Here is a 24,564-nt window from a genome sequence, read left to right on the forward strand (position 1 = left end):
CAAAAGAGGGTAGTGAAAGTGAAAAGGTCATTGGCTTCTCACTTACTTACCAAGAATTTTACTCAGATAAAAAATCTACATATAATATGGCGTATTCCACCTACGCACCAATGGTACACAGGAGCATTCCCTGGCTCCCTATTGGAAATCAAATGTGACCATGGCTTCCAGACTGCTCTGGCTAGACTAACAAGTGGGCACTTTAAATATTTTTCCTTTGACAGTGGCAGAAAAATTCACCCCGCTAGTACAAAATGCTCACACCGTCTAGCTTCACTGGATCACATACTGGGCTGCCACGAACTCTCTAAGGAGGACTTAACATCCGATCCATCTCACTGTTATTGATTTTTTGACGGTCAACAAACTTCTGGAACTGATCTGACATACGTCAGATCTTTCGAGGATAAGCAACAACAACACGACATGATGAGACCTAATCGTGTAAATTATATTCACATTATAAGATCTAATTAGCATAAAATACGATCGTATGACAGATTTCTGGCGGCTTCTTTTTATCCTTTCTGCTAGTTCTTTGTAGAAGGAGCTAATGTGCTAAGCTAAAAAAGTTACGGAGCCTGTAAGCAGTAAGTTTATTTAAATCACTAATATTTAAGGAACTCAGTCCATAAGAGTTCAATGTCAAACACTACACGGACTTCAGCCCAGCTGAGAACCTTCTTCTTAGGCAGGAGATGGGTCTCCAGTCAAAGTCTCCAAAGAAAGGTAGGATTAATTAATGAAATTTTAGATAACACATATAATAATCTGCACTATTAGTAATGAAGCTATTAAAATTTGCAGACATCAATCTCTCTGTAAGATAATTCTTATTTAAAGAACCAGCTTTTTATAATTTCAGCCCTTACTATAGATTCTTTTTTCCGTTTCATCAGCAGAATGCAGATTAGTTAGATAGTTTCAGATGTAAACAAATGGCGGTTCGTTAGGCTTCACTCACCGCTTTTAAGTTGTTGATAATTCTACAGCTATTGCATGCAGATTAAGTATAGGCAAAAATCCTTAACCGGAGCATAAAAACCATATAATAAAATCACTTTTAAAGCAAGAAATGCACAATTTACCAACGTATAGGAATAAAGAAACTGAGCTCACCAAACCAGGTAACAGAGGGGGAATATATATATATGATTGGTGCAACCGATTGTAACGGAAAAGGAAGATGCACAGATATAGCTGTCCCATATACAAAATTTCAGCGTTCTACGGCTACTCGTTCTTGAGTCATGCGAGATATATATATATATACGTACTTACAGACGTCAAGAGAAAAGCATTTCTTTTGAATGCATTTCAAATCCATTTTGCAAACTGTTTTGACAAAAACATTCATTTATTCTGTCCGTACGTACAGATATAACGCAACAACACTGTTCGAATAGTGTAGAGTCATTGGGTTATTTCGAAGCAAGAGAGATAAAAAAATGAGCAACGCCTTCGCCGGGACTCGAACCACGGACCTCTGAAATACGCGCCCAGCGTGCTGACCACTATACTACGAAGGCATACTAAGAGGAAGGGAGAAATGACTTATAATGGTTCCAAGAGCGGTCGAAATGAATATTTTCGTTGAAATACGACACCCGCAATTTTTGCGATTACAATACTTCCTTTACTTAGTACAAGAAAGTAAAACGGTTATTAAACGCAGGGCTGTGGAGTCGGAATCAAGGAGTCAGAATCGGAGTCGGGTAGATTTTTGGGTAAAAGGAGTCGGAGTTGGAGTCGCTAAAAAACACTTTCTCCGACTCCAGGTTTTGTTGAACAGTTTGGATTTGAAATGAAATTAAAGTGAATTGAAAAAAAATTAATGACAAACTGAGTTAATATTTTTATTTATAGACTATATTATAGACTATAAATAGTTATTTTCGATTTTATTGAGATATTAGTAAATAAATATAAGGTAGCAGGATGGATGTGATATATGCCATTATTGATTAAACTGATTCATTTAGTTACTAATCTCATTGGTGAATTGAGGTAAGTAGCAAGAACTCTCAAAATTGATGCCATTCTTAGGAAGCGAGCAGGAAAAGGAGCAACGCAATGGAGAAGTACATATTTTATGATATAGTGGTTGTTAGGATTAAGAAATTTTTTCAGAAGATGTAAATAATCCTAATATTTCACTAACAGAAAGACTATGGAATGATCTTGCAGAATTAGAAACTCTTCTTTCTATACCGTATATAGCGACTAAAAAGCTACAATCTGAAGAATTAACAAGAGGCAAGACTGGAAGAATGCGATGTTTGTTCTTTCTGAAATGGAGAGTTTATTGCAGAAGGAATCATTTCTTCAATGAAGAAAAGAGAAACTAGTTTGCTAGAAAATAAGATCGCGCTGTGTTCAATATATGTAGATCTAAAATGCCGAATTTTGTTGGATGACAAACAAATTAAAAAGGCAAAGAAAGCCATCTGTGAACTTTCATTAGGAATGAAATTATTCTCAGAACAACTGGAGTATTCAAATCAGGACAGTCAAACTGCAGATATTGCAACTGAGTCTCTATCATCTTCTTCGACTAATGAATTATATTTTGAGAAATATTTGGATAATATTGAAAAGGCTAAGGCAAAGCGAATGAAAGTAAAGAACCAAGAGCCTTTAGATATAAAAATGAAAAAATACAAACAAGATTTATACACGGCCTTTGAAGAAATAGATAAATATGATTGCTCTTGCAAGACACCTCTTTTAGAACTTACAAAAATCTATCCTGAAAAGTTAAAGGAACTAGCCGTAACAGTAACAGCTGTTCTTCCTGCTCAAGTCAGTGTATAAAGACTCTTCTCAATTCTGAAGTTTATCAAATCGGATCTATAGTCCTCTAACAAAGAAGATCTTGCCGAAGTTTTATTGTTTCTTAGAAATTACTAATGCCAGTTTTTCCATTTCATAATAAATGCTAATTAATATAAAAAATTTGCTATGCATCAATTTTTATCTGTAGCACCTACTATTTCTTTTATTAAAAAAATAAGTTGCACCCATTTTTATATGTTTACATATATATGAAGGATATATAGTCAGAGTCATTAAAATTTCAGGAGTCGGAGTCGGTCATTTTCCCTACCGACTCCACAGCGCTGATTAAACGACTTTATCGACTACGTCTTTCTACGTTTTTGTAATTTTTTTTCCTGTGCAGGTTTAAATTTATTTGTGTATTCCTCGACTAGTAGCGTACGTTTTAAATTGTAAATAGACTGAAGTTTAGTTGCATCAGCACAAGTTTCGGTTGATTCCTTTAGCACAAGAACGTGCACTTATGCTGTAAGTTCTGTTTAAATAAGAAGTTTTATCCAAGTCTCTGTAGTTATTTCAGATATAGCGATAACTCGCTTTACGTCTATTAGGATTTTGGACAATAGGACTGTTACTAGATCAAGTAAAATCTATAACTTTATAAATGGAAAAATCTTAAATATATTTTAAATGCCCCAACCACCACCTAATTACTATATTACTATAATCCTTATTTAAAAATTATATGTATATAGACAGATAGATATATAGCACCGTATAATCGCATTGTCTGTATTTTTATTTATCTGCTTGTCGTCAATCTCCAACATAGTAAAGAATAATTTATAACCAATTAAGTTATTCTGCCTAAGTCAATTAAGCTTAAAACATTCGAGGAGAATATTCATTCGATAAGGGTAGTGCTATCTGCACTGGTACCCTAACGGTACATTATTCGATCTGACAAAAGTTTTTTATCTTCTGCGCGCTAGCGCATTGCAGTAAAACGTAAGATATTGTTACGAATTTTCTACACAGGTGAATGATTTTAGTCACACATAGATAGTACATAGATAAATGATTATGTGAATTTGTTATATTTTTTTTTGTGTGTGTGTAATGTAACGCAAAAAATCTAACATGAGAAGCTATGCCGGTAAATTAAGAATAGAGAGGCAAGTCCATTTATCGTTGAATAAATGGGTATCACGGTAATTTGGCTATATTTCTCCAAGCTTACAACGGTTTTGGCAGCTTATTTTATCTCCAAATTTGGCCCAAAATCACCAAAATTGGTGACATTTTGGTCTTGTTCCTCTATTACCGTAATAGGTATTGTAATTGAATACATGTTATTGACCAGTATGTTAGCTGTAACCGTAATTCGACCTTCATATTGCTTTCCAATAATTTCGAGAAGCTGAAAGTACTAGAAATATCTCTGCGGCCGATTGAAAACTATATAAGGCCGGAGAGAGCGTCTGCTTTTAGTTGTTTAGTTATTGTTGTTGCGAGTTGTAAGTTCAGTGTGCGATCGGAGGTATTTCCCGATTAGATTTCTCTTTAGATGTGCTTTGCATTGCGTTGTGTTTAACGCTCTTAGTAGTTTGAAGCGTAACTATTGACTGCACTCTATGATACTGTGAACCTGTGATACCTCTGTGGGAAATTCCAGAACGTTCGGAATTCGAAAGTGTTTGATAAAATAAATTTTATTAACCTATCATCAGATCTATGGGCATTCAATCTATTACGAACCCGTATGGCCGCAACAATATTTAATTTTTCTTTAAGTTCAATCCGTCTTTTGGTGATTAACAAATCAAGCAGTTTAAAAGAAATAAACTCAATTCTTCATTTCTATTATTGTTAATAACTAACTGGACGCAAGTAATTGCAATAGTTGCAACAGTTAAAAATCATAATACATTTTTTAACCATTATTATTTCAGGAGTTGACTGCTCAGGCGGCTAGTTCCTAATAAAAGTGAAAATAGAAAAATATGCAAACTGACTTATTTCCAAAGGGAATGGAAAAGTACACATTTTTAAGAAATTCAAACAATAAGCAAACTTTCGGGATTTTTCCGTAAAAATCCTTTAAATTACTGGAAACATCCCATGATCCTTATTTTTAAATTGGGCATAAACTTGGATCTATTCTTTAGTATGATTCGTTCGCAATATATTTTTCTCTTTTTTCAATGTTTGTGTTTGCGCAATTCTCGTGGGAGGAACATTTGTTTGATTTTCTATTTCATTCTCGTTTACAGAAAGCCTCGTAGGCGGACTTACAAGAGTTCGTTTTGTTTTATTAAAAACAAATCGTGTTCCAGTTTGAGTTTACTTTGTAGGAGATTCAGCAACGTGAACCATTGTTATTGCATATACATTTATTAGTTTTGATAAAAATGGACTTTCCTTTTTTCTAAACCTTCTCATTTTTCTCGAATGTTTCAAATGAGAATAATTTAGAGTAAAATAAATTTGTTCAGCAATATAAGTTTCTAATCTGTCTTTAATGGAAAACAAAATTAAAAATACTACATTTAGAAGCACACATATATTTAGTAGGAAGACACAAATCTAATAAAAGAAATTCGTAATTAAAGTTCTTAAATCTTAGGACTAGTTTTGCAACATTATTTTCCAAAACATATTTGAGTAATAGTTCAGATTTCAATTAATAGTTCACAACTCTGGTGAGCCTTGGATAGTAGCCTTGACAAGGTCCACCAACAGCCGAACGGTAAAATCGCAGCCTTGACAAGGTACACTAACAGGCGAAAGGCAAAATCGCAGCCTTGACAAGTCCACTAACAGCCGAAAGGTAAAATCGCAGCTTTGACAAGGTCCACCAGCAGCCGAACGGTAAAATCGCAACCTTGACGAGCACCACCAACAGCCGAACGGCAAAATCGCAGCCTTGACAAGGTCCACTAACAGCCGAACGGTAAAATTGCAGCCTTGACAAGGTCCACTAACAGCCGAACGGTAAAATCGCTGAATACTGGTAGTTCGAACTGGGGTTCGAATTCTGGTGAACGGGCTGGCTTCTGGAGCGTTTACGGGGTTTTCTCATGAGTAACGTGTATACGAGTCAGTTTTCCTAACAAAGTAACATCAATAAACTTGCAGAGCTCTATTTATAGGCAACTGAAATAATGGATGTGAAGCATAAACCCTATAGCAAGAGTTATTTGAAATATCCAGTACCTATTAGTAACTGGTTATCAGACCTGTCGAGGGGGATTCGAGAGTTAGAGTTCTAGAATTTACAAGAAAATACGCCGTTTAAGTTACTTGAAGATTCCCGTAGATTCCGCTCACTCAGGACCTTTCAGGATATATAAGTGCGGTCCAGGTAGTTTTGAAACTGCAATAATCAAGTTAATTTTTTACGAATATTGTTACAGGGCTTGAAGGAAATTAATCTTTAGTTAAAACTTACTCTCCTGTCTCTCCTAATTTCAGCTTACAATTTCCCTACAAGAATGTGTTTTTAGAATCGCTTTTAATGCAAATGAATAAGAGCGGTATTTAAATCGAAGTTACATTGACTTTGTTAGAGAGCCAGAGATTCTGACTAGCGCGCGTACGACTTTTCGCTACACTCTCTCTAAGCTATTTCTACGCTCGGCCGTATTTCAGGCTTTGCCAGCTTAGTTGATAATTTATAGGCCAACTACTTAGAAATCTTGACAGCTTCGGCTATATTTTTTTTAGTTAAGTTTTATTTCTTATTTAGTTCAAGCCCAAGGGGAGGCTTTTCTGTACGTCCTGAGAATGGGACCGCATGTGAAAGTCTTATTTCGAGAAATAAAGAGCAATTAACCTTTCTTGAGTTTTACGAATTTGATTCTGAACTAAAGCAATTATTCGGTTAAGTGTTCACGAGGTTCTTACACACTCAGCTGTTATATAAAAGGCTGGAACCCTACAAGTTAAAAAATGTTTAACGAGGCTTATAAATTAGGATTTCAAAAATTCGAATGACGTAAAAGAAGCGAAGATTCAAATTTTTTAACCTCTAGCATTTTTAAAGAAAATCGCAGAAGTCGATTTAAACGTCCCTTGAATTTGAAATGTATTACAAATACAATGAATTACGTTTCGATAATTTGCTTTAATTTTTTTATATTTTTAAAGTATCTAAAGATTTAATCTAATAATTCTGCTTTTTCCTTAGCTATGATATCTAAAGATGGTGAATAAGAAAAAAGAAATAATAATTAAAAATGTTGCAAACTCGTAACTAGGTAGCGAGCAAATGATTGAATTTTGTAGCATATAAATTTAGTATAGCAATTCCTCGAAGTTATATTATTATTTTTCCTTTACTTTCGCTTCTAGTTTCATCAGCTCCCGCCAGGATTCAAATTAATTAATGTATTTAGGTGTAGAGTTCTTGATTTCGAAACAGAACTTTTGGCAACTATCGCTTTTCGGTTACTCTGTTATAACTTTCCGCTACTGAACTACTTTATTGGCTTTAACTTCGCTGGCCGTAACTGCTTCGTGAAATCTCGAAGCTCAAACCAAAGTGTTACTTTGTATTTAATATTTGAAGCTGATTTGAAGATTTGTTTGGAATTTTACACAAGCTGCGGAGTATGTTCTGTTATATCTTTTAAGTTTTGTGAAAGTCAAAATGACAAATAATACTTTTTTTTTCTTTCACCTGAATTTGTGGTTATTTATTTTAGAACGTAAGACGGAGCTCTAAGTCATCTGATTGTCTCTAAAGATCTAGGAGCTAACATTTATAGTATAGAACAGTTTAAGTAAAATTTCTTTCTAAGGCCGAAGACAAACATGGATACAAAGCGAATCAAGGCAAATGTTAACTTAGTGTAACTAAGACGAAGTAATTCAATGTTTAATTAGCGTAATCATTCGAAGTACTCGATATTATTAGTCCAAAGAGGCTTTGTCCCTAAAGGACTATAGTTTTCATTTTGCGATTTTGCGTCGTATCACTATAAATGTCCGTTTCACTTTTCAAACTGTTGCCACCAAATTTTAGAGTCCTGCATTATATTTGAAGAATTTATGTAATGAAAAATCTGCATAAATGTATGTATATTTCTCGCATTGTGATAAAACAACAGTACATACAGCCATCGAATTTTGAATGACGTAATCCTCCTAAGAATATGGGCATGTGGAAGACCAAATTTTAAATTTGGAATTTGTTTTATTATCGATTTCCTATTTTAAAAAACTTTAACGAATTTTTCATTAACAAACTCAAGGATTTCAAAGTGAGTAATGACAACACTCTATGGAAAAAAAAAACTTTTTTATGGATACACAGCGCGCGGAACTGTGTATTGGGAATTCTAAAGATATGCTCATTTTAAAATTATTTTGCGACATTGCTGTTGAACTGAATTTTATGGTTTAACTGCAAAGAACATGATATTTAATAAATAAAGGTAACACACAAAACGGTAAAAAAACGCCCCTTTGGACATAATTTAAAATCTGAAACCTTTCAGATTTTTTTTTATTTTGTTGTTATTGAAATATCGAACAGTTAAAAAGTACAATAATATACAAATTCTTTCCTAGACTGTCGAAAGAAATAGTGATAACGTAAATCGAGTAAAATTTTCCTCAGTTAATGAAAATTCGAACAAGTATTTTCATTAAATAAATAAAATAAATTATTAAAAAATATACTATTTTGTTAAAAGAGAGATTATACTGAAAACTTTGTTTCCAAGGCTATGAGTACAAACTTCCGCTACATCTGCACCTCTATGGTTTAATCATTTTCAAATAAAGTGCCATATGTCATCCATTAATACATACTTTTTATGGTACGATTCCGTAACTTTGAAGATGAACCGCTGCATGCTGTGAAAGGCAAGTCCCAAATTATAATTATTATGTTTTAAATGCACGAAAAAATATGCTGAGTCGTTAGGTTATATCGATGCTGGAACGTGAAAAAAGTACAATGCCCTCGCCGGGACTCGAACTCTAAACCTCTCTGTGCATCGAGTATGCTTCCACTTCCACCAGGAAGGCATGCGGAAAAGAAGGAGAAAATACATTATATAGTTCCTCTTTTAAAAGGGCGACTGGGGATGAAAGGACCCAAATCCTGCTGGTAACGAATTATCGTCCACCACATTTTAGCAATATCGCAAAATAATTTTAAATTGAGCATATCTTTAGAATTTCCGATACACTGTCTGGAGATTAATCACCCCCCCCCCGTACAGTGCTGCCGTTGCTTGCTTTAAAATCGTAGAGTTTCTTAATCGAAAATTCGTTAAAGTGTTACAAAATATGAAATCCATAATAAAAAAATTCCCAGATTCGTGCTTTCAGATGCACTTATGCGGTGGAGGATTACGTTATTTAAATTAGATGGCTCTATGTACCGTTGTTTTATCACAATGTTGTTTATCACAACACAAAAATACACACATTTATGCAGAATATTCATTATTTAATTTCTTTAAATATAACACAGGGCGATAATATATGGTGGCAACAGTTTGAAAAGTGAAACGGACATTCAGTGTGATTGGACGCAAAATCGCAAAACGAAAACAATAGTCCCTCAGGGACAAACACCCTTGCGGCTAAAACTTTCAATGTCGTGCAGTTAACTTTTATTCCCAGAAATGTTTTTGGCTTTAGTCAGATTCTTAATAAAACCGCAACTATGGCGTACTGAATGATACAAGGACTCTTCTAACTTTCATTTCGTTGCGTATATTTGGATTTAAAGCTGTAACATCTGTATATTTATGCATACACATGCAGTAAATAGATATATAAATATATACTATATGCATATATATAAAAAAATAAATAATAAAAAAACAAGACATAATACGGATATATGAAATATAAATTTTTTAAAAAATCTGAAAGGATTTTTAACAATCGTTTAAAGAATGGGTCTTTTAAAGTTTAATATGATTTATCAGTACAGATTATCGATAGAGATAGTCCAAATGGACTAGCGAAACATTTAATAGGATATTAGATGAATACGCATTTAGATTAACCTGGATTAGAGTAACGTTATATATCATCTGTATATTTGAAAAATGAAAAATATGTAACGTAATTCTGTGACAATACTTAATGTTTTTCTTTAGATCTATCATGAATTAAATGTATTTTTATTTAAATCAATCAGATTAAAAAGTAAAAGAAATAATATTTTTAAGAACTGCATCTGTTGTTTTTAAACAGTTTAGCTTCTAAATTTATAACAGACAGATTAAATAAGAAAGAGCAATGTTTTGCCGAATGGCAACAGGCTCGAATGAAAAGTGAATCAACATATTAAGCTGAAACAACGCAAAACTGGAATTTGAGACTAACAGTCCTTTTACGCTAATAACATGTGTGTATATGCAAAAATATTTTCTTCTTTGTATCTCTGCATTATACGAACTAAATATTAAAATATTTTAATTATTGTATATTTTAATTTAATAAAATCAAGTGTGAAAAGAATAATACTCTGGATTAAAACAGAAGTCATGGTATTCGTGTCGAAATTCAAATTAATTTCTGTCGGTTGCCTGATGCGTTGTTTCCTAGTTACACAATACATTTGACAGAACCAGTTATTAGGCGAATTTCGGGAGAGTTTGCGGGTAAACCAGTTCACATACTCAGCATTTAAAGTAATAACATAATTGAAACTTTCCATGATTGTTTAAACAACGTTAATGATATAACAGCACGCTATGATGATCCATAAACATTGTAATTTTTATGCTTATGCAACCGATAAAGCAAAATGTATTCTCTTTATTGAATGAATGTGATTTCCGTGCTCATTAATGCACTTCTGAAGCTTAAATTTGCATTTTCGTGGTCACTATTTTCCACATTAACTTTTTCTATATTATCAAAGAGTAGTTATAGTTCATAAATTAATTCACAAAAGTAGTTCACGTGTAATTCTTTAGAAATTAGCTTAGATAATGCTCAGAACACGAGACGCGAAAAATATGCAATGCTCTTACCGAGATCTGATCTCGTGACCTCTCTACTGCTAGCCGAATGTGCTTCCAATAACACTACGAAGGCACGCGGTATGAAAGGAGAAAATAAATTACAAGCTAAATATCAAGGATCAGTTTTGTATTTGAAACTCATTTTCAAGGAAAATTCTCCTTCCTTACCACGTGCCTTCCTGGTGTAATTGTAAGCATGTCCGACTAGCAATCGGGAGGACCAGATTTCAAATTCCGGGAAGGGCAATACACATTTTTCATGACTCTCGCTTCTACAATATTAATACATATACAGCATATACAGTACATAAAGTTTCGTAACATTATGTACGGTATGTACATAAAGTTCTAAACAGCATATACAGTACATGAAGTTTCATAACATTATGTAATGTTCAACGCAATATATACTGTTCATAAGTTTATATTCATATACAGTACATGAAGTTTTACGATATATTATGTACAATACGTACTTAAGTTCTAAAGAGCATACAATACACAAAGTTTTTATGTATATACAGAACATGAAATTTCATAACATTATGCACATTACGCACATAACAGTTCTATACGGCATATACAGTACATGAGGTTTCATAACATTATGTACAGTACGCATATAAAGTCCTATACGGTATATGCACTATATGAAGTTTCTGTACAAAATGTTCAACGCAACATATGCAGTACACAATGTTTTATGCATATACAGTACATGAAGTTTCATAACATTGTGTACAGTACGCACACAACATTTCTATATGGCATATACAATACATGATGTTTCATAACATTAGGTACAATATGTACATAAAAGTTCAGCCCATTATATACAGTATATAAAGTTTTTATACATATAAAGCAAACGAAGCTACATAACATTATGTACATTACGTACATGAAGTTCTAAACAGCATATACAATACATAAAGTTTTATACATATACAGTACATGTAGTTCCATAATATTATGTACAGTACGCACTAAATTCTATGTGGCATATACAGTACATGAAGTTTCATAACATTATGCACAATACGTACATAAAGTTCAATTGAATTGTATACAATGCAAAACGCTTTTACACATATACAGTACATGAAGTTTTATAACATTACGTTGAGCAAGTACAGAAAGTTCTACGCAGCTTATACTCTAAATCAAGCTTTTATGACTATTTACCTAATATGAGAGATAAGAAAACTTACTTTGGAATGAGGACAACGCTGTTATCTTGCAATGATTCAGTCTTTTCTAATGCATGTTGATTGCATCTTCTCTTACCTGGTATACTAAAATAAAAACATGCTATAAATCATGCAGAATGAAATTTTAAGATGTATCCGAAATATGAGTATTGTAAATTCACAAATATTTCAGAGCTGAATTCGTAGACGACGTAATCCTAAAATACCGGTACTGTGTTTTATGAAAGTTGTTAGATCTGTTAACTAAGGAGTACAGGATTATTATTCAACAACTGATAAAATATTCAAAGATACCAAGAAATATGTTCCATAGCGTAAATCGGTGATGACAACACTTTCTACTCTTTAAGTAACACTTTGCATTTTATTTCTTTGTAAGGAATATTCTCCTTCCTTAACGAATGCCATAGTTGTGTAATTGACAGCACGTCTGGTTAACACTAAGATGTCGGGAGTTCGAATCTCGGCAAAGACATTGCTGATTTTTCACGTTTCTTGCTCTGAAACAAATACAATAATTCTGCAAGTGACCCTGAACTAAAATGCGGTGATTTATAATTCGTCACTACTTGGATTTGGCACTTGCACCCCTTCCTACCAATCGCCCTTTATGCGGGTGAGAAGCTAAGGGATTTTTCTTTCGTTACCACGTGCCTTCATGGTGTAAGGAAAGCATCGGGAAGTCCGGAGTGCGAATCTTGATGAGGATATTGTTGACTTTTCCTGATTTCTGCTCCGAAATACATCTAACGAAAACATCTTTTCTACTTATTAATACTATTACAAAATATGCTAAAGATTATTGTCTTTCCGCAAATACTTGACATTCTAATGAAAATATGTGGAATTTCTTTGAAGTTTGCGCGTCATCAAAAATTGGGTTTGCATATTTAAGTTATTTCATTCCTTAATAAAGATACTCGATTTAAATATGTTAGATGACCTCTTATATTTAAAAATTAATGAAAAAATAGTTTGTGACAGACGGACAGAGTTGATGGAATATTACAATTCGCATTAAATTTTAAACTTCTCCAGAAATTAGGTGGAGAGCAAAGGGAAACAAAATAATTACTTCTCGCCATAATGGCACCAGGATAAATTCCTCGTACAGAAATCGATCCCAGAAACAGACAATTTGGCTGCCGCGTATACTAAATCATCATTTAACATAAATTAGTTAATGCGTTGCTTTCATGTGAATTAGCTAAAGTAGTTTTACGTATGGCATGCAAAGGTTGCAGTACGTATGTTTGATATTTAGCTGACTAAATCTATCCTGCCAAGCTTAAAACATATTGTTACAAGTTTGTATATAGAAAGATGATTTTAGTGCAATTATATGTGAAATTGATGTGTTTTTCTGAATAATGTCACATGAAAATCTAGAGAGACGAAGCTTGAGAGAAAAGCGAGACTACAAAGGCAAGTCTATTTAACAATGAGTAAATGGCTATCTCGCTAATTTGATAAGATATCGCCAAGCAGCCAACGGATTTGGCGACTAATATTTGGTCGCCAAATTTGGGGACAAATCGGCAAAAGCTACCAAAATTGGCGAACATTTGCCGACATTTGTGTACAGTCCCTGTATCACTGTAATATGTATTGCAATTGATTAACTGTGATTGATTTCATATGCAGCTGTAACCGTACCTGGTCTCACATGCATTCTAGTCATTTCGAGATGTACTAGACATTTTTCCGGCCTGGTGAAAACTATATAAGGCCGGGTGAAAACTATATAAGGCTGGAGAGAGCATCTACTCTCCGTTGTGAGTTATTGTTAGTTTAGTTTAGCGTTTAGTTCGGAGTATTGAGGTAACTGCGGGTTAGCTTCGCTCTCTAGATGCGTTGTGTTGTGTTTAACGTTCCTAGTAGTTTGAAGTGTAACTATTGATTGTACTCTGTAATACTAGGAAGAGTTGTAGAGTTGTGATGCTGTGAAGTGTTGTTGATTTGTGGGGAAAGTTTCAGAACTCTGAAGTATTTCTTTTGATAAAATAAATTTTATCAACGTATCATCGGACCTGCGTGCATTCAGTCTTATATAAACTCGTACCTACGCAACAATATATTACCTATTCCGCAGCATTATGAGGACAAAGTATTAAACGTTATGCGTTTCACTAGAACAATGAAAATACTGAGAAAGCATGCCTGAAAAATTCATTAAGTACTAGGTGGTCATAAAAAAACTCAGCCTGATATATATACTATATACTCAGTCTGATATATATACTATATACTCAGCCTGATATATATACTATAGCCTGATATATATACTATAGACTGATATATATACTATAGACTGATATATATACAGTCCGATATATATACCTAGCGACCTATCCTCTCAGCCAGGGTGTACAATATTTCAAGCTAGAGTCATCTCCCGTAACTTTTAAGTTTGAAGTTTTGCGCCACAACGATTTCCTGATCTCACTCCGATCGATTTCTGGTTCTAGGATTATCTAAAATCTAAGGTGTACACATCAAGTCCACGAGATTTGTCAAAATTGAAAGATACCATAAAATGCGAAGTTAAACATATTTCACCAGCGATTACGTTACGTTTGTAATAGTCTTTCACGTACAGTGCATTATCATCTGCGGCGGTGGCCGCGTTTAAAACTTGTAATTCCAATAACAGATTTTTTTCTTTTCTCTCCTAGGTTGTCACTGGTAGTTTACATTGTTTTTCTTTGCAAATATTGTGTGTATCTTCCAACGCCATTTGTAGTTTTTCAATGCGCTGATCAATTTGCGCAGAAAAGAAGTAGGTTTTTCCATTCAAAAGTTTCGAAATTTTTTCACCATAATAGTAACCATGAGGTTATCACAACCATGAGAGGTTGTGATTGTTGTAAATAATCACAACATCAAGCGCATACCTTTAAATAACAATATCTGAAATTTCATTTCGATTGGTTCAGAGGGATCAGAAAAAAATTCCCCGATATTTTATATTACCTCAAATGTTTTTATTTTACTCTCAAACTCTCCCGAAATTCGCCTAATAATTGGTTCTGTCAAATGTATCGTGTAACTAGGAAACAACGCTTTAGGCAACTGACAGAAATTAATTTGAATTTTGGCACGAATACCATGAATTATGTTTTAATCAAGAGAATTGTTCTTCAGGTGTGAACACTTGATTTTATTAAACTAAAATATACAATAATTAAAAAATTTTAACATTTAATTTGTGTAATGCAGAGATACAAGAAGTAAATATTTTTGCATGTACATACATATTATTAGGCCAAGAAGCTGTTAATCTCAAATCACAGTCTTGCCTTGTTTCAGCTTAATGTGTTGATTCACTTTTCATTCGAGTCTGTTGCTATTCGGCAAAACGTAAGATATTAATTTTTCCTATTTAATCTGTCTGTTATAAATTAAGAAGGTAAACTGTTTAAAAACAACAGATGCAGTTCTTAAAAATATTATTTATTTTACTTTTTAATCTGATTTATTTAAATAAAAATACATTTAATTCGTGACAGATCTAATTAAAAACATTGAATATTTTCATAGAATTACGTTATATATTTTTTCACTTTTTAAATACAGGAATGTACCGAATATACAGATGATATTCCTGTATTTACATGGATGATATTCCTGTATTTCCTGTATTTACATGGAGATGCATATGCTTAGTATTTGTGGTTTACCCTGTATAATACAAATAAAATAATATTCACACATATCATATTTGGAAAATAAAATTAGGGGGGGGTAAGTTAACATGAAGGCGTGTGAAATAATATCACATAAATATATATTTGGTTCATAGGGAAATTAAATTCATTAGTCATATCACCATATCAATAATTAATTAAATTCATTTGTCATATCAACTGACATATCAGCATAATTAAATTAGACAGTCACATCAACTGACGTATCGGCTTTATTAGCTTTAATACCATTTGTTGAATATTCTGTTCCAGAATTAATGTATATGACTATTAAAATACAAAGGTATGCAGTATGAAATCCTCGGTTGGTTACGGAAGAATAAATATATACATCCATTTATATATATTTACATCACCATTATAAATCAGCTAAACGAGCAGGTTATTTTAAATATATAAAATGCAGAAGTAGATTGAAAACTGTTATGTTTTAATACATAATTTTAACTAACCAAATCCCAGTTAACGAAACTGTAATTCTTACTAATATTATAAACCCGAATGTGAGTTTGTTTCTGTGATTATTAGTTTGGTACGCTTTCACGCTTTAATTACTTAACCGATCATCATGAATATTTCAAGAAATATTTTTGATATATTAGAAAAGGTTATAGGCTATAAAATATCTTCGTACGACTTTAATTAGCCTAGATATTAATTAAAAACTATGTTTTCCCTACATTTTTCACTTACTTTGTTGGGTTTTTCCCTATTAAAGGGATTTGGCTACGCGCCAATTATTTTTTTCACAAATATCTACGGAACGGCGGTTAGTTGACTTTTGAGACACATAATCCCTAATTTCTAAAATTCGTCAGAATCCATCGATACCATTCTCATCTTCGTATGACTTTAATCAGCTGAAATATTAATTAAAAACTCTGAAAACGCTAATTTGAATGAGACTCAATAGCGACATTAGGGATTTTTTATTAGGTCCTCCCGTGTGGGTCCAATACATTGGTGATATCGCACTTTTGAATGATAGGAACATTAGTGGCGGAACTGTTTTTTGTCGCTTAATCATTTCGAGCTTAATCGGAGATGAAACAATACTCCGCTTGCTATTGTTAACTCTTTGTTGACAGGCTGCGATTCGAAAGCGACGGAGGGGGGGGGTAGCTGGTATCCGGTCAACCGTTGGGTTGGCGAAAAGGTCCAAGTTCGACGAGCGGAAAATCATTTTAAAATTAATAACTTGATTTCTTATTAACTTACTTGAAACTATTATCAACATTTCGACTTTTGTGAAACATTTAATGTTTTTTTTTCCGTATTTTTTTAAGATCTATACATTCGTTTTATATATTTCTGTTATTATTGCTTGAAAAATTGCATTTACATTTTATATTTTTTACATTTTACTGAGTGCGATAACAACTATCTTATCATTTTAAGGCGCTCGAATGTTCTTTATTTTTAAAAATAACTCTTTGGTCAGGCGTAAATGCAAAATATCTGCGGCCTATAGGTATTGAAGAAAGGCAGTATTTACTGAAATCTTACACGGAGTGTATTTTTAAAATTCACGGGGAGTTGAAACTTATTTAAGGACATCAACACGAGCGAAACCGCGGGCGCAAAGCTAGTTTAGACATAAAGAAGAGTCTGCATGTATATTATTTAAAAATAGGAAAACTTTGCATAATACCTTTTAATTATTGAAACAGGTATTATAAGATTCTCAGAATTTGTTCGCAGTAGTAAGTTATATTTCATTAAATTAAATTTAATAATGTGAAATAAAATTTATAAGTGTGCTTAAAACACGAAAAATTACGTAAAGTTCTGGTTGTTTTCGTTCCGTAATTTTAAGCTTTCGTGTAAAACTATCTTTCCAGCAAGATCAGATGTATACACAGAAAGCCAACTTTCGTACAGTACCCTATCAAGATAATTAATTGCTATAAGTCTTGATTTAGTAACAAACTGTGCGTTTAATGTAGCGAATTTCCATAGTGCTTATAGTTTCATTTTAACTACAACCTATTTATCATTTGAGTTATGAATAATAGATGTATATATAATCTCCATATATAAGACTGCAAAACTATTTGTCTGCAGCAGAAATGGAAAATAACTGCAATATATTTGTTGAGTTTTGTAATCATTACTAACTTTTATTTTATTACTTTTGATGCTAAAAAACTGAACTTATATGTAATACAAAAGGAAAATTTGTTAACTGCTCTGTGTATAAGGATTTTGTCTCTGGAAGATTCGAAATTGAAATCTTCGTATGTAATTAAAATGCACCATTTTTCGAAAACTGGTCGTGACAGTGTCTAACCATGCTTATGGTTTAAGTTCTTTAATTCTTTCGCAACTACTAATCAACTAATTTATTCCAATATTGAAGATTTAGGATCAAAATTTTATTCATGTAAAAATTTCGAACTGATTGCTTCCAGACATCGTGGTAAAATTTTCGTTAAGTCCGGTTAAGATGGAAGCAATGGAAAAACATTAATTTTTTAATCCCGCTGATTAGTTTTTGGTTTGGAGAGGTAGAAGGAATATAGCGGGCTGCGACCAAATTAAAATTAATATGTTCTATTTACACCTGAAAAGAAAATCATAAAACATTTCAGCATGAATGAAATCAGTTCATTCTGTTCATTTCAAGTTTTCATGAAAAGATTATTTAAAATATTCTTAAGACTTTTGTTAAAAAATTTTAAATGGAAATATAATTCGCTTGTCAGTTTCATAAGATCTGATGAACTTCAGTTAATTCTACACAATTAGAACCTATAAACTGACGAACGAGCAGAACAAAGGAATCCAGAAGCAGCTTTAGAAAGTGTTGCCACTGTGCAAAATATAATATGTTTAATTTAACTTCTACGCACCCTAAGGCATAGAGAATTGTTAAAATATTGTCATTCTACAAAGCATAAGACCTTTAATTTTAAATTTAATCAATCTGTTATTGATTAACAAATTTAACGAATTAAAAGTAGTTTATTGCCGTTGTAAGAAACAAAAGAATTTCATCTTCCGCGCGTCTTCGCATATGTTCTGTTCTCAGAGTGTTGGCATTCCACAGCGCGAAAGATCTTTAATATATCTTTCTAATCAATCAGCTATTAAATAAGTAATTGAGCAATAAGCGCACTTATTTAACAATTTTGAGCTTTACTTTACTTTTTATTGAAGTAATTCTATTTGAATAATAAATGTAGCTAATTGCTAAAATTACTAAAATGCAACAATTACCAAAAGATGTTTTTAAGCTATGTAAGCTGTACCTTGTAGAAAACGTTTTCTTGCGAGCATTTGTAGATTTGTCATAATAAATTTTATTCTAACACCATACGTTGCACGACTGCGCAGAATCATTTATTTAAAAAAATGTACGCAGTTTTAACAGTTTAGATCTAAACAATTTTTTTTTTCTTCGTTTCGTTTTTTAGTCCAAAGGGATTTGAGTCCCGAAGGACTATTACTTTCCATTACTTTCGTTTTTACTAGTTATTTTCCATTACTTTCGTTTTGGCATTTTGCGTCGGACTCCTATAAATGTCGGTTCACTTTTCAAACTGTTTCCATAAAATGTTAGAGTCCTGCATTATATTTGAAGAAATTAAATAATAAAAAATCTGCATAAATGTATGTCTATTTCTCGCACTGTGATAAAACAAGGGTACATAGAGGCATCCAATTTTGAATGACGTAATCCTACTGCGAATATGGGCCTCTGAAATCCCAAATTTGAAATTTTGGATTTGTTTTATTATCGATTTCATATTTTGTAAAACTTTAACGAATTTTTGAGTAACAAACTCAATGACTTAAAAGCGAGCAATGGCAACACTCTACCGGGGAAAAAACCCTTTTTATTTGCAGCACGTCGAACTGTGTATCGGAAATTCTAAAGACTTACCCTTTTTAAAATTATTTTGCGACATTGCTATTGAACTAAAATTTATGGTTTAAGTGTAAAGAACATGCTATTTAATAAATAAAGGTAATACACAAAACGTTAAAAAAACGCCCCTTTGGACGTAATTTAAAATCTAAAATATTTCAGTTTTTTTTTTTTTTTTTTTTTTTTTTAAGTCCAAAGGGGTTTTGCCCCTGAAGGGCTATTGCTTTCGTTTGGCGATTTACATTGAATCACTATAAATGTCCTTTTCCCTATTCAAACTGTTGCCACCAAATGTTAGAGACTTGCATTATATTTGAAGAAATTAAATAATGAAAAATCTGCATAAATGTACGTCTATTTCTCGCATTGTGATAAACAACGGTACATAGAGCCATCGAATTTTGAATGACGTAATCTTCCTAGGAATATGAGCATGTGAAAGACCAAATTTGAAATTTGGAATTTGTTTTATTATCGATTTCCGATTTTGTAAAACTTTAACGAATTTTTGAGTAACAAACTCAATGATTTGAAGGCGAGCAATGGCAACGCTCTACGGCGGGAAAAAACTTTTTATCTCCAGCGGGCGCGAAACTGTGTATCTGAAATTCTAAAAATAGGCTCATTTTAAAATTATTTTGCGACATTGCTACTGAACTGAATTTTATGGTCTAAGTGCAAAGAACATGATATTTAATAAATAAAGGTAACTTTAAAAAAATGCCCCTTTGGACGTAATTTAAAATCTGAAACCTTTGAAATTTTTTTAGAACTAGTTTGTCCTACATATAAGTTATAACAATATACTGTTATGAATTTACAATGACTGTTGTTTGTTTTTGGAAGCTTGTATGTATTTCGTGATATTTATATGCAGAATCGTCTTTTAAACGTTTAAACACTGACTTCAAATTCTTTTCGAATCTATTGCTGTTTCTTTATTTTAAGCCTCGCTTTTTGCAAAAGAAATATCGTCGTCAAGATATTTTTTTATAATAAAGCAGTTGCTGCTGTGAGCGGTCTGTCAGACCGCGCGACATTCTCCATTAAATGTTTCCACCTCTTATAATAATTAATGGGTATTGCCATTCTTAGTACCTTCCTAAAACATTTGTCCAAGGTCACATACCAAGTTGCGTTTGGATAGCTCTATTTCTTCTTTTATTTTTTTTTAATTTCCCCCACTCAGCGGTCTGTGGGACCGATCACAGCAGATACGATTCAAATTTCGGCCGATAAAATTTACTTTTCGTTGTTGTTACATATTTCACTTTTTTATAAATTTTCTTGAAATTGCCTCAAATGCGTGCAGGAAACGTTATATATAGCTTACCGAAGACCAGTTTTAATAAATAGTTCGAAATTGGTCTAATTTAGAGTTCTCTGATGAAATTATTGAGAGCAACCACGACACAAGTTCAGAAATATATGCCGATGAAAATGAAAATCCATGTTCTCTTTCTGCAAGAGATTTTTTTATTGGAAAAAATGAATTCAAATAGTTTATTCAAGTGCCCAACAAAGGTGTTCGAACTCGTAGTCACAATACTATTCTTCGTTCAATCTATACAACTGCTCGTAGAACCCGACATTGGCCTATGGCAATATTCTTCAGAAACTTGGATATATGTGCGATAAATGCATTCGTATTATTTCAGTCTTATCCCATTGGCTCCGAAAATGAAACGAAAAGATTTCATTAGCAATTCAGTTGGTGCAGTCATGTAAAACGAAGTATAACTTCATCATTTTTACCTAAAGAACTCAAACTGAAAATTTCAAATAAGAAGAGTTTTCGGAATAAATGATGATGAAGGAAACACTGCGATTGAAGACGATAAATTAGATAAAAAAAGAACATGCTATATTTGTCCACAGAGGAAAAAAAAGGGAAAACAGCTTACAAACGTATAGAATGCAAAGAACCAGTATGTCTACAATGCAGTATAAAAGTATGTATAAAATGCAGCTCGAATTATAATTTTTAAAATAAATATTATTTTTCCATATTGTGATTAAAGCATTCTTATCGCAAATTTTAATGTAAAATAAAAATGTTGAATTTTAAAATTTACTTTTTCCATCCAGATTCGTAAGCGAAGGAATTATTATCATAGTATATATTTTATTCTAATGAACTGATTTAAGTATAAAAATTGCTTTATATCTTCATGAAAAAGTTAAATATATGAAAATAAATAACACTTATTTAAATAAGAAAAGTAAAACAATATCTTATTTTGTTTTTAGCAGAAGCGGTCTGAGAGACCGCTCACAGTAGTTATGCGACAATTTAAGTCACGGTAGTTAAAGGTTAAAAAGTTGCTAGTCAGTAACTCGCATAATAATTCCCACACTCGAAAGTTTTGTTGAGAAGGTTTTGCCGAGTATGTTCTTGTCATTACGTTTTACGCGAAGTTACATCCTCTGAATTATCGTCTGCATTTGTGAGTTATTATTTATTTACCAAACTATATTATCAACTCCATATCCTACAAGTTAATATCAAGGTTTTACAAATTAAAGACAAGATCTTTTAGAAATTTAATTAATAATCATTTTAAAGATAGTAAAAATGTTCTACATATTCAAAAATCCTTGACATAAAGTTTCAACTTTCTTCGACATCATAAAACTAAGGAAACTGCGTGGAACCGTTAAAAATCTGCTGAAGTTTGGACAGCATTCCAAGTTAACGCCAAGGAAACGGCAATATAACTTGCAGCAAATTTGAAAGAGGGTTTGTACTGAAAGGTAACCCTTAAACCATTTGGAGATTCATTAGGGCAAAATGAAAACAATAGGCGATCAGCTGAAATGAACGTTTTCGTCAAAAAGAAAACAAATAAAGTAGTATGTCTGGCGTTCACTAAATCATATGATCAATAGTATATGTGAGAAGAAAATAAACTCATTTCGCTAATATTGACAAATATTTGCGAATAAAAATGAAAACCACGTATGCCTGATAAGCCACTGTACATTTCTCTCTTGAATACTTAATACTCTCTTGCATACTAATTTCTCTTGATTATATTATCTTGCCTTTTAAAAAAATTAATGTTGTCTAATGTAATATTATGGGTACAGTTTCTGTTGAAAATGAAGGTATAAAGTTAAAAAATTACATTTCGCTAAAATTAAAATAAGTAAATAAATAAATAAAAATAAGATAAAAAAGGAGCTGATTTCCAAAAAAAAATGAGGCTAAGTAAATAAATAAAAAAAAGGCTTGGAAACTAATGTAAAAAAAAGGAAACACAGAAATTCACCAAATCGATGAACTTTGCCACAGCAGAGGAATCTTAGAATGACGCGTGGTACAAAAATTCCACAGAAAAATCGAAATATTCTCTTCCATAAACAGGCAGACGATCGTGATGGAAATGACGTCAGAGCCCGTGCAAACCATTTCGAGGGCACGGGGAGGTTGAAGGAATCATTTAAGCAACTCGTTCTTCGCGCTAATTTCCATTTCGCGAAAGTTCACGTCGGGCTTTTTAACAAGGATACAATTATTCTCAGTTACCGCTGTCTTCAATGGGCTCATAAATCAGCGAGTCATCTCGGATCCAGTCAACGTGCTTGTGGTATTTGCGACACAACTGAATTATTCATGCGTGTCATTATTTAGAAAGGGGCGTAACTTCGTAAAAGCGGGCGAATTCCTCTTACGGACAATGCCCATAAATTTACAATCACAAAAATAAATAAATGGAGACTGTTTACTTTATTTTTCGATGAAGTTTAATTGAAAAATATTAATTAGCATCTTATCGATAAATAAAAATTTAAAATGTGCAATACGTTTTACTTCTAATTATTCAATGCTTAAAATTCATTAGCTCTTAAAATTAGGATCTTTATTTCATGTGAGTCATATAAAGTTGCCATTTCATAAAATCAGAATTTACAAAGTAAATGAATAAAATTAGTTTCTCACTCAGAGCAATTACAATAGATATTCGAGCTCTCCTTCCCACAACGACCATTTTTCTGCATGGGCACCGTTCACTTTTTATAGTACCATACAAAGTTATAACATTCTTCGCTTCTGCTTCCATCGTTTCCCGAATTATCGTTTTATGGCATTAATAATTTTGTAAAGCATATTCCTGGCGCACTATTGTTCGGGAAAAACTTGTAAAGCGAAGAACTTATTTACTAGTATTAGCCTAAAGGGCGTTACCGTAGAAGGGTTATTAATTTCGTTTTGGCATTTTGTGGAGTTTCACTATAAACGGCGTTTCCCTTTTCAAATTATTGCCACCAAATATTTTCGCCCTGCATTATATTGAAAGAAATGTGTGTATGTTTCTCGCATTGTTATGAAACAACGGTACCTAGAACCATCCAATTTTGAATAACGTACGTCTCCACACGAATATGCGAATATGGGCGTCTAGAAACCCACATATAGAATTTATTTTCAGTTTGTTTTATGATCACTTATTTTATCACTTTTATGATCACATATTTCGTAAAGCATTTATGAGTTTTGATTTAAGAAATTCAACTATTTCAAAGCGAGCAATGGCAACACTGTGCGTAAAAACATTATCTCCGGCGCTCGAGGCTGTGTATCGAAAATTCTAAAAATATGTTCTTTTTAAATTATTTTGTAATATTGCTGTTGAATTGAATAATAGGGTTTAAGTGCGAAGAACATGATATTTAATAAATAAAGGTAACGCACAAAACGTTAGAAAAAGGCCCCTTTTGGGCGCAATATAAAATCTAAAAACTGTCAGATTTTCTTTTTCGTTAGCTTCTTTTTGCATTATAAATCTGGCAGCACAGTAATTCAACAACGCTTTATACGTGGTCCTCAGTTCCATGTTATTAACGTCAGTTTTCAAATATTATTCCAATAGTTAATTGCCTTAACTTTATTGCTGCTAATTTAGTCATTGCTGTTTCGTTTATTGCTTCCTTAGTTTCATCAGTTTACTTTTCATCAATTTATTCTTATCAGTTTATGGGCTTCAGTATTAGTTTAT

General features: G+C 32.6%; 1 long non-coding RNA gene across 1 annotated transcript in view; it reads right to left on the reverse strand.

Moving 5' to 3' along the window:
- Positions 1–24,564, reverse strand: part of LOC146998321 (uncharacterized) — a 229,918-nt gene that overhangs the window by 41,868 nt on the left and 163,486 nt on the right. Inside the window, exon 2 of the long non-coding RNA XR_015040444.1 lies at positions 11,987–12,070. This is a non-coding gene — a long non-coding RNA (uncharacterized LOC146998321). The remainder of the gene's footprint in view (positions 1–11,986; positions 12,071–24,564) is intronic.

This window comes from Stegodyphus dumicola, chromosome 3 (genome assembly GCF_044657685.1).
Source record: "Stegodyphus dumicola isolate Sdum_Otavi_A_Nest chromosome 3, ASM4465768v1".
NCBI lineage: Eukaryota > Metazoa > Arthropoda > Arachnida > Araneae > Eresidae > Stegodyphus > Stegodyphus dumicola.